The sequence below is a fragment of the Antennarius striatus genome, chromosome 20 (genome assembly GCF_040054535.1).
Source record: "Antennarius striatus isolate MH-2024 chromosome 20, ASM4005453v1, whole genome shotgun sequence".
In the NCBI taxonomy this organism is placed as follows: domain Eukaryota; kingdom Metazoa; phylum Chordata; class Actinopteri; order Lophiiformes; family Antennariidae; genus Antennarius; species Antennarius striatus.
The window spans coordinates 16,956,756-16,969,328 of NC_090795.1; positions in this window are offsets into that span (position 1 = coordinate 16,956,756).

Below are 12,573 nucleotides of genomic sequence, written 5' to 3' on the forward strand. Positions count from 1 at the left end.
ATCAGGGAACTCCAATGCCGGCTGCTTTCGACGCTTCCGGATCTCTCTCTCTTTCGCGGACACACACACCCCCAACGCCGTTTTCTCACTGGCTTTTATTGCAGGTGACATCATTAGCCACCCGCAGCCCCACAGGTGAATGCGTGATGTCATACACCACGTGACAAGTTCACACTAGTGTGGAACCTAACGTCCTTTGCTATGGTAAGAATAAAAATATTAATAATAAGAAAAATATTAATAATAACCAAAATAACCATCGAATATTACTGTGGTAACATTCATCCTGGTTACACAGAGGAGACCCACTGAGTGTAGCGTTGACAAATGTCTCTGTAACCCAATTATACCTAGTTAGCTAACACATCTACAACTTTCTCTTCACGACAGTTAGTCAAACACCTACATTAGCAGTGTTGAAGAGCCTCATTGGTCTGTTCTAATGAGTTCCTGTGGAAATGGGGGAGCATGCTGGATCCATTTCTGGCCAGAATATACTGACATGGGTGTGGCAATTGGATCCAAAAGCAACACTCTAAGACGGTGATTCCATGCAACATTTAACACCCAGTCACATACCTGTAGATGACTAAGATGTTGGACAGTGAACTGTAGCAAAGAACAAGAGAGTACAGAGTGTACTTTAGGAAACAACTTAAATGGATGGTTATCGTAAAGCTCGGGCAACTGTGACAATAGGTGAGCAGAGTTGGTTCTGATAAGAGAGAGTGGCAGTCCCTTAGAGAAAGTATGACAGGTTTAAAATCCACACCACATATACGGGTCCTGAATGTCAGCCACTGCAAAATACATCATCTTGTTTCATAAACTACAGCTGACTTCTTAAATGGATTTAAGCAAGCCTATTTTATGCTACGTGATACTTACATACTACTTTACAGCGTCAGATCACTGTCCTTGCACAAAGCAGAACAGCAGATCATAACAGATACTGTGAATTTTTAGTACATTCCCCCCTGGTTACCAAAGTTTGTAACAGTAACTTTATTCATAGCAGACCATTGCATAATGTGCAACAAAGTATAAATGAACTTCAGATAAATGCTTTCCATTTTAAACAGATCAAAACAAACAGATTAACAATGAAATATATTCATCTGTTTTCCCATACAAGAGGTAGTCACAAACTAATCGATAAATTAATTTCACATTATTCTTTTTATCAATGTATGACCTGGCTACATGTACAAAACAAAAATTATCTTGTTTTGCCTTTAACCGTATTAATGAAATGTGTATACATGTATAGATTGACAATGTATTTGTTTATTGCTATTTTTAATAACTATAGAAGCATCGGCTACTGTTTTTCTCTCCAAAACATCCATGTCTGGTTTGGTCAAACAAACACAAATAACTCTTCCTACTGATGACCTTGTGGTTTCCTTGTCTGATCCTTCAAATACTGATGCCTCTGTCTTGAGATGTTTTAAATAATTTACAATATGATGTTTCTGGATCTAGATATAGTGCCCTCAAGAAGCAAAGTTATCTGTTTTAATATACAGGATAATGACCTTAAGACTCAAATTCTACCCCTGCAGTGATCTAAATATCTATCAAAATTAGGAGTGCCGTAGAAAAAAATCTAAAGACAATTATACTACATTATTAAACAGGAGTAAATTAGATATGTGGTATTGGAGGTATTTGCACCATCTCCAACTTGATGATTTAATGAAATACCTATACTTACATAAAAAAATCAGCTTTCTAATAAACAAGTAAATATTCCTGGTTGAACAGAAATGTCGAAGAAACTCCAGAGTAGGTTGTGTAGTTCTGGTAATCCTGGTGCTGATACGCTCTGGTAACAATGACGCTCACTCCCTGCTGAGCATCAGTTTAATAGTGTTTTCCTGAAAACTGTTTCCTTTCTGTCTCTACAGAAAACATATGTAATGTTTTCAAAGAATCCAATATTTCTACAGTAATTTGCTGCTCGGTAGGACTCCTGTGCTAGCATTGGGTTAAATAAGGAGTTATTTCGGAGAACTCCCTTATGTGATAACCGCAGCATCCTTCACCCCCATTGCCGATGGAAGGGACGGACAGATTGATGACTCATTCTCTGTGTTTCCTCTAGAGGATAGTTGGGCACCCCCTCAGAGATGGGTTGAAGAGCTCAGTCACCGGGGAGAAGTCTGGAGTACAGCCAGCTGAGGTGGCTCAGGCGTCCGTTTCAGATGCTTCCTGGACACCTTGTTGAGGAGGTGTTCTGTCCATGTCCCAGCAGAAGGCCAGTGTACTCAGAGCTGATCCTGTAGCACACTTGAAAAAAATGATCAATAATGTAAAGAAGAAATCAGCAACATCTGAAAAAAATATTGGACTTTTTCTGGTCCTTCTACCATTCTTTTTTCCCCCCTTTTTTTTGTTATTTGTCATGCTTTTTTTTTTGCATTTGGTAAATTGTTACATCATATAAGAACATCTTTAAAAAAATGTGTCAATTTAAGATCTGAAATTTGACTATCATATATTAGTTCCATTAAATAAATGCACAACATGTATTTGCTTTTCTTGGGAAGCAACAGTGCACACTATTTAAATAAGAAATCATACTTATGGAGACATTGCTGCAATTCAGCTGTGGTTTGCAGATATACGTACTTTCCATGCACCAAACTTGTATGGAACTGCTTAGGGACAGCGCATGTGTTTAAAGAGAAGCTAGTTATTGTGTCTAAAAAAAAAATTGAGAATTTTGAAAAAGAGAAGGTTTCAACCAGCATTTCCCCCCACTATATTATGGATACAGTGTACAATTAAAATCTCCTTACCTTTCCTTGACGTAAAATCCCAGAATTTTAGATGTCTGTAGGTTCTCAATCACCCAGATTGAGATGAATCAAGAAGATCAAACATTTCATTTATTTATTCATCTTCCTTGACTGCTTTTTTCCATCATAAAATCTCTCAGATATATTTTTCTTGGACTTTTAGCTTTAAGGAGAAATTTTTATTGCAGATATCCAATTTGCTGTAGGTTTATGAGTATCTTGATCACTGGTACTTTCCTAAAAATTATATCACAGTACATCCTGTTTTTTTGTTTATTTGTTTGTTTGTTTGTTTGTTTTTATATTTTTTCTGATATTATAGCACCACTTTACAGAAAAGTAAGTAATATTAACATCTTCCCATGTGTGATTTACCCATTTACTCTGTTTTTAATGTAAATGTCACAAAACATTAATAATATATTCACCAACATGGTGTTTCATTAGATATAGATATGTAAGTGATATAATAGAGATATAATCAATAAAATGTGTTTGTAAATGCATCATCCACACTGACCAATTCCCTTTAACCACTACATTGTCAACAGATGATAAAATAACTCAGGGTGTGTCTGATCCCTGTGGGGGGTGTAAGGGTGGGGTGGTGTCTGGCAGCGGGATGCTGAGTGATGTAAGGGCCTCATTCTTCTTGACTCATCAGCAACTAGAAAGTGTTGATGCTAAACAAAAGAACAGACTTTGGGTGAGTTGGGATGTTCTTATTTTTTTGGACACTCCAAACATTTTCAGTGAAGACAATCCATGCAGGAGGTACATTTTCTTTAACACTTTTAATTAATCATATGTTCATTCATGGCAGATGGTCTTCTGCTCCTACTTACCTTTATCCTCCAACCATCACACGTCATTGTTCACCTGATGATAACCATCAGGTGTGTGTTATTTCTTTTTCTTTTTTTCTGTTTGTTCTATCTTTTGTTCATGCAGGATGCTAAATGAATGGGAGAGCTAAAAGGACAGAAAGAAAATTGCTGGAAGCCATCACCCTGTTGACAACGTGGTGTGCTTTATGTCTCTGCCATTTCACAACAATAACAACTAATTGCAAATGATGACCTCAAGTATCTTGCAGGATTTCAGAGGAATTAATGTTTTTTGATAAATCTGACCACATTTAAGCAGAGTCGTCTTTAAGCTTCTTTATTCCGTGGGGTCTTGTTATTGAGGTAAAGTAAGAGACTTAGCCGACCGTCATAAGTTTAAAACGTTTATTCCAGCCAGCAAATTAATGAATATCATGTATCTAATGTTTAAATCTCCTCAACATAAAGTGAGAAGAAGGGGCAGAGAGATCCTCACTGGAATATCTGTTACGTGTTTTATTTTGTCTGGATCTGAGTGAAGTAACAGTAGCATGTAGTCTGTGTTCCTCAGCACGTGTTTGTCTGAGGATTTGCGTTAGAGTGATGTATGAAGCCGTTAGCTAGGCTGAGCCAAGAATAATTGAGGCACTGCATCACTTAGCGTCCCATTGCCAGACATAGCTCCACATTACACCTCCCAGAAGGATCAGGCACACCCTGAGTAATTTTGCCATCTGTTGACAATGTTAACACTGCAGGTGATTTGTCATCACAAACAGCAGGGCAAAAATTAGCAAGCATATTTACGATCCATTATATTTTCACAATAAAAGTGCTGCTAGCCATGCAAAACAGTCAGAACGCCAGGACGGCTCTGGTGGCGGATGTATTGAATCACCCAAAGTCAACGGTTGGTAGGTGAGTATCTAATGCCAGTAAATAACATTTTTATTCTAAGGCATCTGAACATATATTACTATTGATAGAATATTAGTTTGAAGAACTGAGATGGACTTTTCCTCCAGTAAAGCTGTGTGACCAGAATTGAAGTCTTGGGAACACAGTGTTATTTGCACTTCTGCTAGGAATGTAGCTGAGAAAAAGGTCAAGTAAGAAATTGAAATCTTGGCCCAATATTAGATGTAGAGCGAGAGCTGAAGTGTGGACTGAGCATGAAGAAAAAATAAACTATAAAAACCAAACAAATAAATAGACAAAGGAATACAGAGAAAAAATAAATAAATCATGCACATATGTCTCAATGGGCATTTGACAATCTTTGCAGCATGGTAAAGTGGCTTCTCTTCTAAGTTATAGGAATGCTCTCAAATGATACATTCCTGAAGGGAAAGAATCTCATTTTGTATGTATGACTTTGTAAAGGTCACAGGAAGAGCAGGCAGGCGTGAGAGGAGCTGAGAACCATCAAGAGGCAGGAGGTCTGAAGAGAAGATCAGAAGTAACCTGTTCCTGTTCAGATGCCCTGATATTCTCTTAACACCCCGAGAGCCTGCAGACACAGCTTTATAGTGTGTGTTAGTGATATAGGATTGATAGCTGGCTTTAAAACACATATGTAGTATTTATCTCTCAGGCAGCAGGAAGAAAACCACAACGGGCTTTTATAAAAAAGGGTGTAAAGTGAATCTGTTGTGATGTCTGTAGTTCTCTCACTGATCACAGATTAATGTGTGTGTATACTGCATGACTGTGTTATTATAAATTTAATATGTCTAGCAATATCTTTAGTATTTTTGTATTAATATTTTATCTGTTGACACTTCTCTGTCATCTATGTTTTAATTTATCAACATTCATGAGTCTATCGTCATTAATGTAACGTTAAAGACAAATACAAGAAACAGCCAATGCTGGCCCGGGTTGCAGGTTAGTCAATCCAGCACAGAAACATATAAATTGAATAGTGGATGACAGGAGACCTGTGCAGAAAGACAGGAGAAAATGAGACACAGTAAAACCAAGAAGGAGAGTATGAAATGCAGAAAAGAAGTGACAAACATCTAAACTGAGTGACAGACGGATAGCAAATGGACTATTGAGTGAGTTACATGACAACACATACTGAAAACGGAAAATGAAACGAATGAATGAGTGAATAAATAAATGCACAAATAAATAAATATAAATCACACACCCTTTGTCTTGCATGTGTTATGCCAGGAAAATCAGAGTGTAGTATGAACTGTAGAGCACAAACTAAAACTGATGATCTGAGAAGATGTTTTTGGGCTCTAGCATGCCGTCCATATACATGATTAAGGCTGACAGGAACCGTAAAGGGTAGAATATTCAAAAGTTTCTATTGTGGAGCCCATTATTAGAAATTGTTGGGTGGAAAACCCTAAATCTGCATTTTTATCCGATAAAAATATCACTCATGTATGGAAAACCTTTCTGTTATGTTCTAGCCAACAGGACAGAAAATAGAAGTTTTCTAAATTTTTAATTTTACTTGTTTTTCATGAGGTTCCATGACTTTGTCCACATAATAGACACTATAAAAAACTTTTTCAGACCTTGCTCACAGTTCATCCTGAGGCAGCAAGATCTCCACTCCATGAGCTCAGGTCAATGAGGCATAAGGACTGAAATAGAAAATGAAAGTTTAAAACTTTTAATATTGAACATAAAATTTCTGATATATCTTTCATTAGTTAACAAGTATTTTCAGTGTAAAAGCTCTGATAGTTTAATTTAGCACAACCTGCCTTTTGAAATAAATTAACAGACCTAGATTAAAGATTTTACATCAGAATTGAGGTACAATTTTTTTTAAAATGTGTTTTTCAAAGGAATATCAAGACTTTCTACACTTAGAACAAAGAAGTAGCCAGATTGTTTAATATTTACGACATCTAATATCCATCCATCCATCTACTGAACTTCTTTATCTGCATGCGTGTTTATCAGCCTCAGTGTGGCTCCACTGTGCGCTGGCGTCATGCCCGGAGTTTCCCCTGCCTCACGCCCCAAGCCAGCTGCAATAGGCTCCAGCTCCCCGTGACATCTAATATGTTTACTGTTAATAATAATCATCTGCTGTTGGCAGGTAGGATGTCCTCCAGTACAGTAGCTGTCAGACCGAAATATATTTATTTGACAGGAAATAAAAAACTTGATGGTTTGAATTTTCAGGAAGACAAGAATGTTGCAGAAATGTTGTCAATTTTTATTGTTTTATTGTTTTCTCACAAAAAAAAATCTACACACTACAATTTGCCAGTATGATCAGTCCATTTTACAAATCCATGAGAATCAATCAACAACTGAGCTGTTCCTGATATCCTGATCCTGATTGATATTAGACCTGGAACCAACGTTCTTAACTGCTGGTCTTCTATTGGTGATAGGAGCTGACAAGAGACAATGTCTTTAATAGCTTCTATTAATTTCCTACATAAAATATCCTGACAGAAGATAACGTGACATTTTCATTGTTTTCACTCAAACCAGGCTGCAATCCTGCCTCAAACATAATAGAACAAGGGGGGAAAAATCAATATGATATTCATAAGATAAAGTATTATCTTTATAAAATTGTTTTGGTCGAGTCGTTGCTTCAACAACAAATACATTTTAAACTAGAGATTGAACATGTAATAATTTTCTCTACATTAAGGTAAATTGAACCTTCTATTAAAAGTTGTAGGCTTTTAACCTGGTTCTTACATTAAAGGTCATTATTAGGCTTAAACATGGTCTCCACCTAATGTTCACGTCACACTAAATTTATAAAGTCATCAGTTCTGAGGAAATATCCTCGTGTTTCTCTCAAAAAAAAAACTAATTAAAAACAAACAATCTATGGGAAAGTTGAATAGATCGATTGTCTTTTCACAGTTGGTGCTGACTGTGATGCTGTCTTCAATACATCTGTTCAGGATTAACACAAACGAGACAACACACATCAGGAGACTCTATAGTGCAGCCGTATCCACGCTTATATGATTGCAGTCATTGATTTTGTATGGTTTGGCAAGAGAAATGAGTTCCTCTCTCAGTCAGCTTTAAGGCATTTGTTCCAGTTTGAATGTCATCTGATCGGGGATGCAATGGGAGCCCTGTTCTCTTTCAAATTCATCTAAAGAAAGGTATGAAAAAATCAACTGGAAGCTTGATGGGTCAGCATCCTCCTTTACGAATTAATAGCACACTGTTTTCAATAATAGAGCAGGGCTCAGTGTTATATCACTGGGAATTATGTGCAACCTTGCAGCACAACAACTACGAAAGGACTGCTGAACGTTCCTCTGTCACAGGATTTGGCCTGCTTGTCGCTACAGTTGTAAAATCTATTTCTGTCACATCGTGGATATCTGCTGGCAGATAAAGCCAAGCAAATAGGAGTCAGCTTGATGAAAGCGAAGCACGTCTGCCAGCGAGGTTCTGCCTTTCATAATTTGGAATCTTACTGAAGAGATAAGTCCTCCTTTCTGTAGCGCGGATAAGCTCTGAAGTGGGCTTTTCATCATTTAAAAAAAAAAAATCCCCCTCTCTCTCTCTCTCTCTCTCTCAGGAAGCGAGATCCAGGACTTGGCATTCCAAAAGCCAAAGTTTGTCATGAGGACAGCGTCACATGTCGTGGTTGTTTCTGTGTGGCGCGCCTCATGAGAAATAGGCTTTAGAAATGAGGACTCGCTAGAAATAAGAAGCCTTCATCGGACTGAACGGCCTGGAGAGCTGCAACAACTGAAATTCACCATGAATCCACTAACTCTAAATTAAAACTGTTTTCTCTTAATATTAATGTAGTTCCATTCTAGTGGGTGGGTTTTTTTGTTTTTTTTAATTCTCTGACATTTTATTTCCTTCCTGTTGACATGTTTAGAGACAATGTACACTATCTGGTGCGCTGGTGATTTCACTGCATGTCACAATGACATCTGAAGCTACACAAAGGCTGTGAGAAAAGATTCGTAGCTCCGTTGGCGTACTGTTGCAGTATTCATAGGACATTCATGATTCATTGATCCAGCGCCACAGTGACACCTTTAGCAGCTCGCGCTGAGACACAAGTATGGGCAGAAAGAGCAAACCAGGGAATCTCATTCTGCTTTGTCTTTTCTCCAAGTACAGGTATGATAACCTTGATCACAGGTTAGATATTCACATTTCATTCATTTACTCTGAACAAGTAGAAAAAAGTTCACTTCATATTATAATTATTATTATAATTAATAATAATAGTAATAATAATCATGGAACATTATTATTAACATTATTACTATTATTTATATTATTTAATTAAAAATAAAGAAAGATAATAATAATAATAATAATAATAATACTAGGTTTAGAATTCAATTGGACAGGCTGTTAATCCTTGAAACGTGAGATCAAGATATAAAATATCCAACAAATATAAACAACTCTGTCTAGTTAAAAAATATTTTAAAAAAATACTCAAACTGCAAATATAAATATTCAAAAGCCGCAGACAACACAACCCACAAAGAAGAACTGACTCTGTCATTGCCTCGTTGCCTTTGACAGAGCCCAAAAGCTGCACCTGAATGCATCTGCACACCTGTCTGCCAGGCAACTGGTGTGTGTGCACAATACTGCACCAGCATGAGCGCTAACAACTGTCCAAAGCAGGAGGATGGACATAATAGCTTAGCTTTCTTTTGAATTGTGTACAGACATCCATGTTCCCCCTAGGATGACTTAAACACCATTACTCATAATGAAAAACCTTTAAAAGATACAGGAGCCCCACATCCCATAATGAATATTTTGAGGTACAAACCCTCATGCTGGTTTTCTTGTGAAGCTTCATGTTTGAATAAATAAATATTTAATGACCAAAGACATTAAAGACAGAAATGTCGACGTCTCTGTATAGTCAAAAGGTAATAGTTTGATTTCAAGTGGTTCTTTTTGATGGTGACCAGGTGAACAGTTCCTCAGAGAATAAAGAATAATGTGTAAGAAAAAATAAACCCATTCATCAATTTCAATTCATTAACATGAGATGAAAATAAATAAGTACATCTGACAGAAGAAAGACTTCCCAGACCTCTGAGCTCAAGTTACCATAAATAGAGCTCACATACAGTACATTACTTCTAGGCTTAGTATAAACTTTGCTATTGATGTCAGCTTATGTATTATGTCTGTGTGCAGTGAATTATATCAGACTACAGTATATACAGACATCACCAGGGAAAAATGTGATGTTTTTGTGGGTGCAGCCGATGGATTTAAAGTCCTGGAGCGTTATCTTTCTTTAACATATCAGGGTTTTATTTTTCTTCACATTGCAGCCATCATGAGTGTGGGAAAGGGTATGACATGTATCCGTCTTGATGAATTTTTCAAATCCAGACCAAAAATATGTGGGGGGGGGGGTGTTAAATAGAAAATATGTATCATAATTATTTTCTCATTCTGTGTATTTCAGCAGTACTTGAATGGGAACTCCATAAATTCTACATCACTTCTCCTTATCCAGTAAAGACTTGGGTTCAGGTGTCTGAATTTTTTAGCTCCATCTTGGGGATTCAAAGGAGTTCCCCTCCCCGATCAGAGATAACTCTCTAAGCAATTTTTGGGTCGAACCTGGGGTATATTTTTCATTTAGATGTGGCCAGAAAATATCTGGTGTGAGGCTACACGGATGATAAAATGATCCACGCCCCTTCAGCTTCAGAGAATTAAGGTTAGTGTCACTCTATTTTCCATTTGTAACTCAGGGTCCCAAAATAGTAATTCTCGGCTTTAGCAGGAAGTGGTTGAGAACATCGAGCAATCCGTTATTTTCTAGGTGAGAACCATGGGTTCAAACTCCTGTAAATATCACAACTTTAATTAATAAGAAAAACACTTTCAGAGGTTCGGTTCCCTTAGGGAAAAAGCACTTCTCTCTATAACTCTGTATACATGTCCAAACTTTCTGTTCAATAGACTAGTTGTGATTAAAGCCCTGTGGTGTTGACTTGTCTAGACAGATAGGTCTGAACTGACCAATAGGATCATTGCTGTAATTCCCAGGGTTCTGTTCAGCTGATTAGTCAAGAGGAGGCGTCGCCAACCTGTCAACCTTTGATAAGGCAACGGGTGATTCAAAGGATTCCAGTGGAATAATTACGACCATTCATTCCTCCTATCAGAGAAAAAAGCTCAACAGCTAATGTTCAGCTGCCAAGTGGACTGTTAAAAAATAGGATGGAATGGAGGCCACCTTTCCTGTGAGTCGTCTAAACAAAAAGAAATACAGTATATTATATATACCGTGTAAACAGGTCCTTCTCAAAAAAGTAGCATATTGTCATATACTGTCATATATTTTAGATTCATTCCACACAACTGAAGTAGTTCAAGCCTTTTATTGTTTTAATATTGATGATTTCGGCAAAAAAGTAAAGAAAAACCAAAAATCCCTATCTCAAAAAATTAGCATATCATGAAAAGGTACTCTAAACGATCTATTAACCTGATCATCTGGATCAACAAATTCACTCTAAACACCTGTAAAAGATTCCTGAGGCTTTTAAAAACTCCCAGCCTGGTTCATTACTCAAAACCGAAATCATGGGTTAGACTGCTGACCTGACTGCTGTCCAGAAGGTCGTCATTGACCCTCAAGCAAGAGGGTAAGACACAAAGAAATGTATGAGAGAATAGTCTGTTCCCAGAGTTCTGTATCACAGCACCTCAGTGGGAAGTCTGTGGGAAGGAACAAGTGTGGCAGAAAACGCTGCACAACCAGAAGAGGTGACCAGACCCTGAGAAAGATGGTGGAGAAGGGCCGATTCCAGACCTTAGGGGACCTGCGGAGGCAGTGGACTGAGTCTGGAGTAGAAACATCCACATCCACCGTGCACAGGCGTGTGCAGGAAATGGGCTACAGGTGCTGGGTTCCCCAGGTCAAGCCACTTTTGAACCAGAAACAGCGGCAGAAGCTCCTGACCTGGGCTACAGAGACGCAGCACTGGACTGTTGCTCAGTGTCCATAGTACTTTTTTGGATGAAAGCAAATCTTGTGTGTCATTCAGAAATCAAGGTCTCAGAGTCTGGAGGAGGACTGGGGAGAAGGAAATGCCAAAATGCCTGAAGTCCCGTCTCAAGTACCCACAGTCAGTGATGGTCTGGAGGGCCATGTCAGCTGCTGGTGTTGGTCCAGTGTGTTTTATCAAGGACAGGGTCAATGCAGCTATCAGGAGATTTTGGAGCACCTCATGCTTCCATCTGCTGAAAAGCTTTATGGAGATGAAGATTTCCTTTTTCAGCACGACCTGACACCTGCTCACAGTGCCAAAACCACTGGTAAATGGTTTACTGGTCATGGTATTACTGTGCTCAATTGGTCTGCCCACTCTCCTGACCTGAACCCCAAAGATAATCTGTGGGATGTTGGGAGGAGGAAACTGAGAGACAGCAGACCCAACACTGTGGATGAGCTTAAGGCCTCTATGGAAGCATCCTGGGCCTCCATGACACCTCAGCAGCGCCACAGGCTGATGGCCTCCATGCCACGTCGCATTGAAGCAGTCGCTTCTGCAAAAGGATTCCCGACCAAGTATTGAGTGCATAACAGAACATAATTATTTGAAGGTTGACTTTTTTTGCATTAAAAACATGCACAACTCTCATTTATTGTGTAATAATCTAATCGTAACAACTATTTGTTACATGTTTTGATGCATTTTTATGCTTTATGTTGGAATTTCGGGGGGCTAGGACCGGATTAGGGAATTTGCATGGAAAACGCGTCTCTACTTACGAAATTTCTTCCAGAACCAATTAATTTCGTAAGTAGATGTACCACTGTGTGTATGTATATATATATATATATATATATATATATATATATATATATATATATATATATATACAGTGTGTGTGTGTGTGTGTGTGTGTGTGTGTGTGTGTGTGTGTATATATATATATATATATAGTTGGCCAGCAATTGTGGTAAA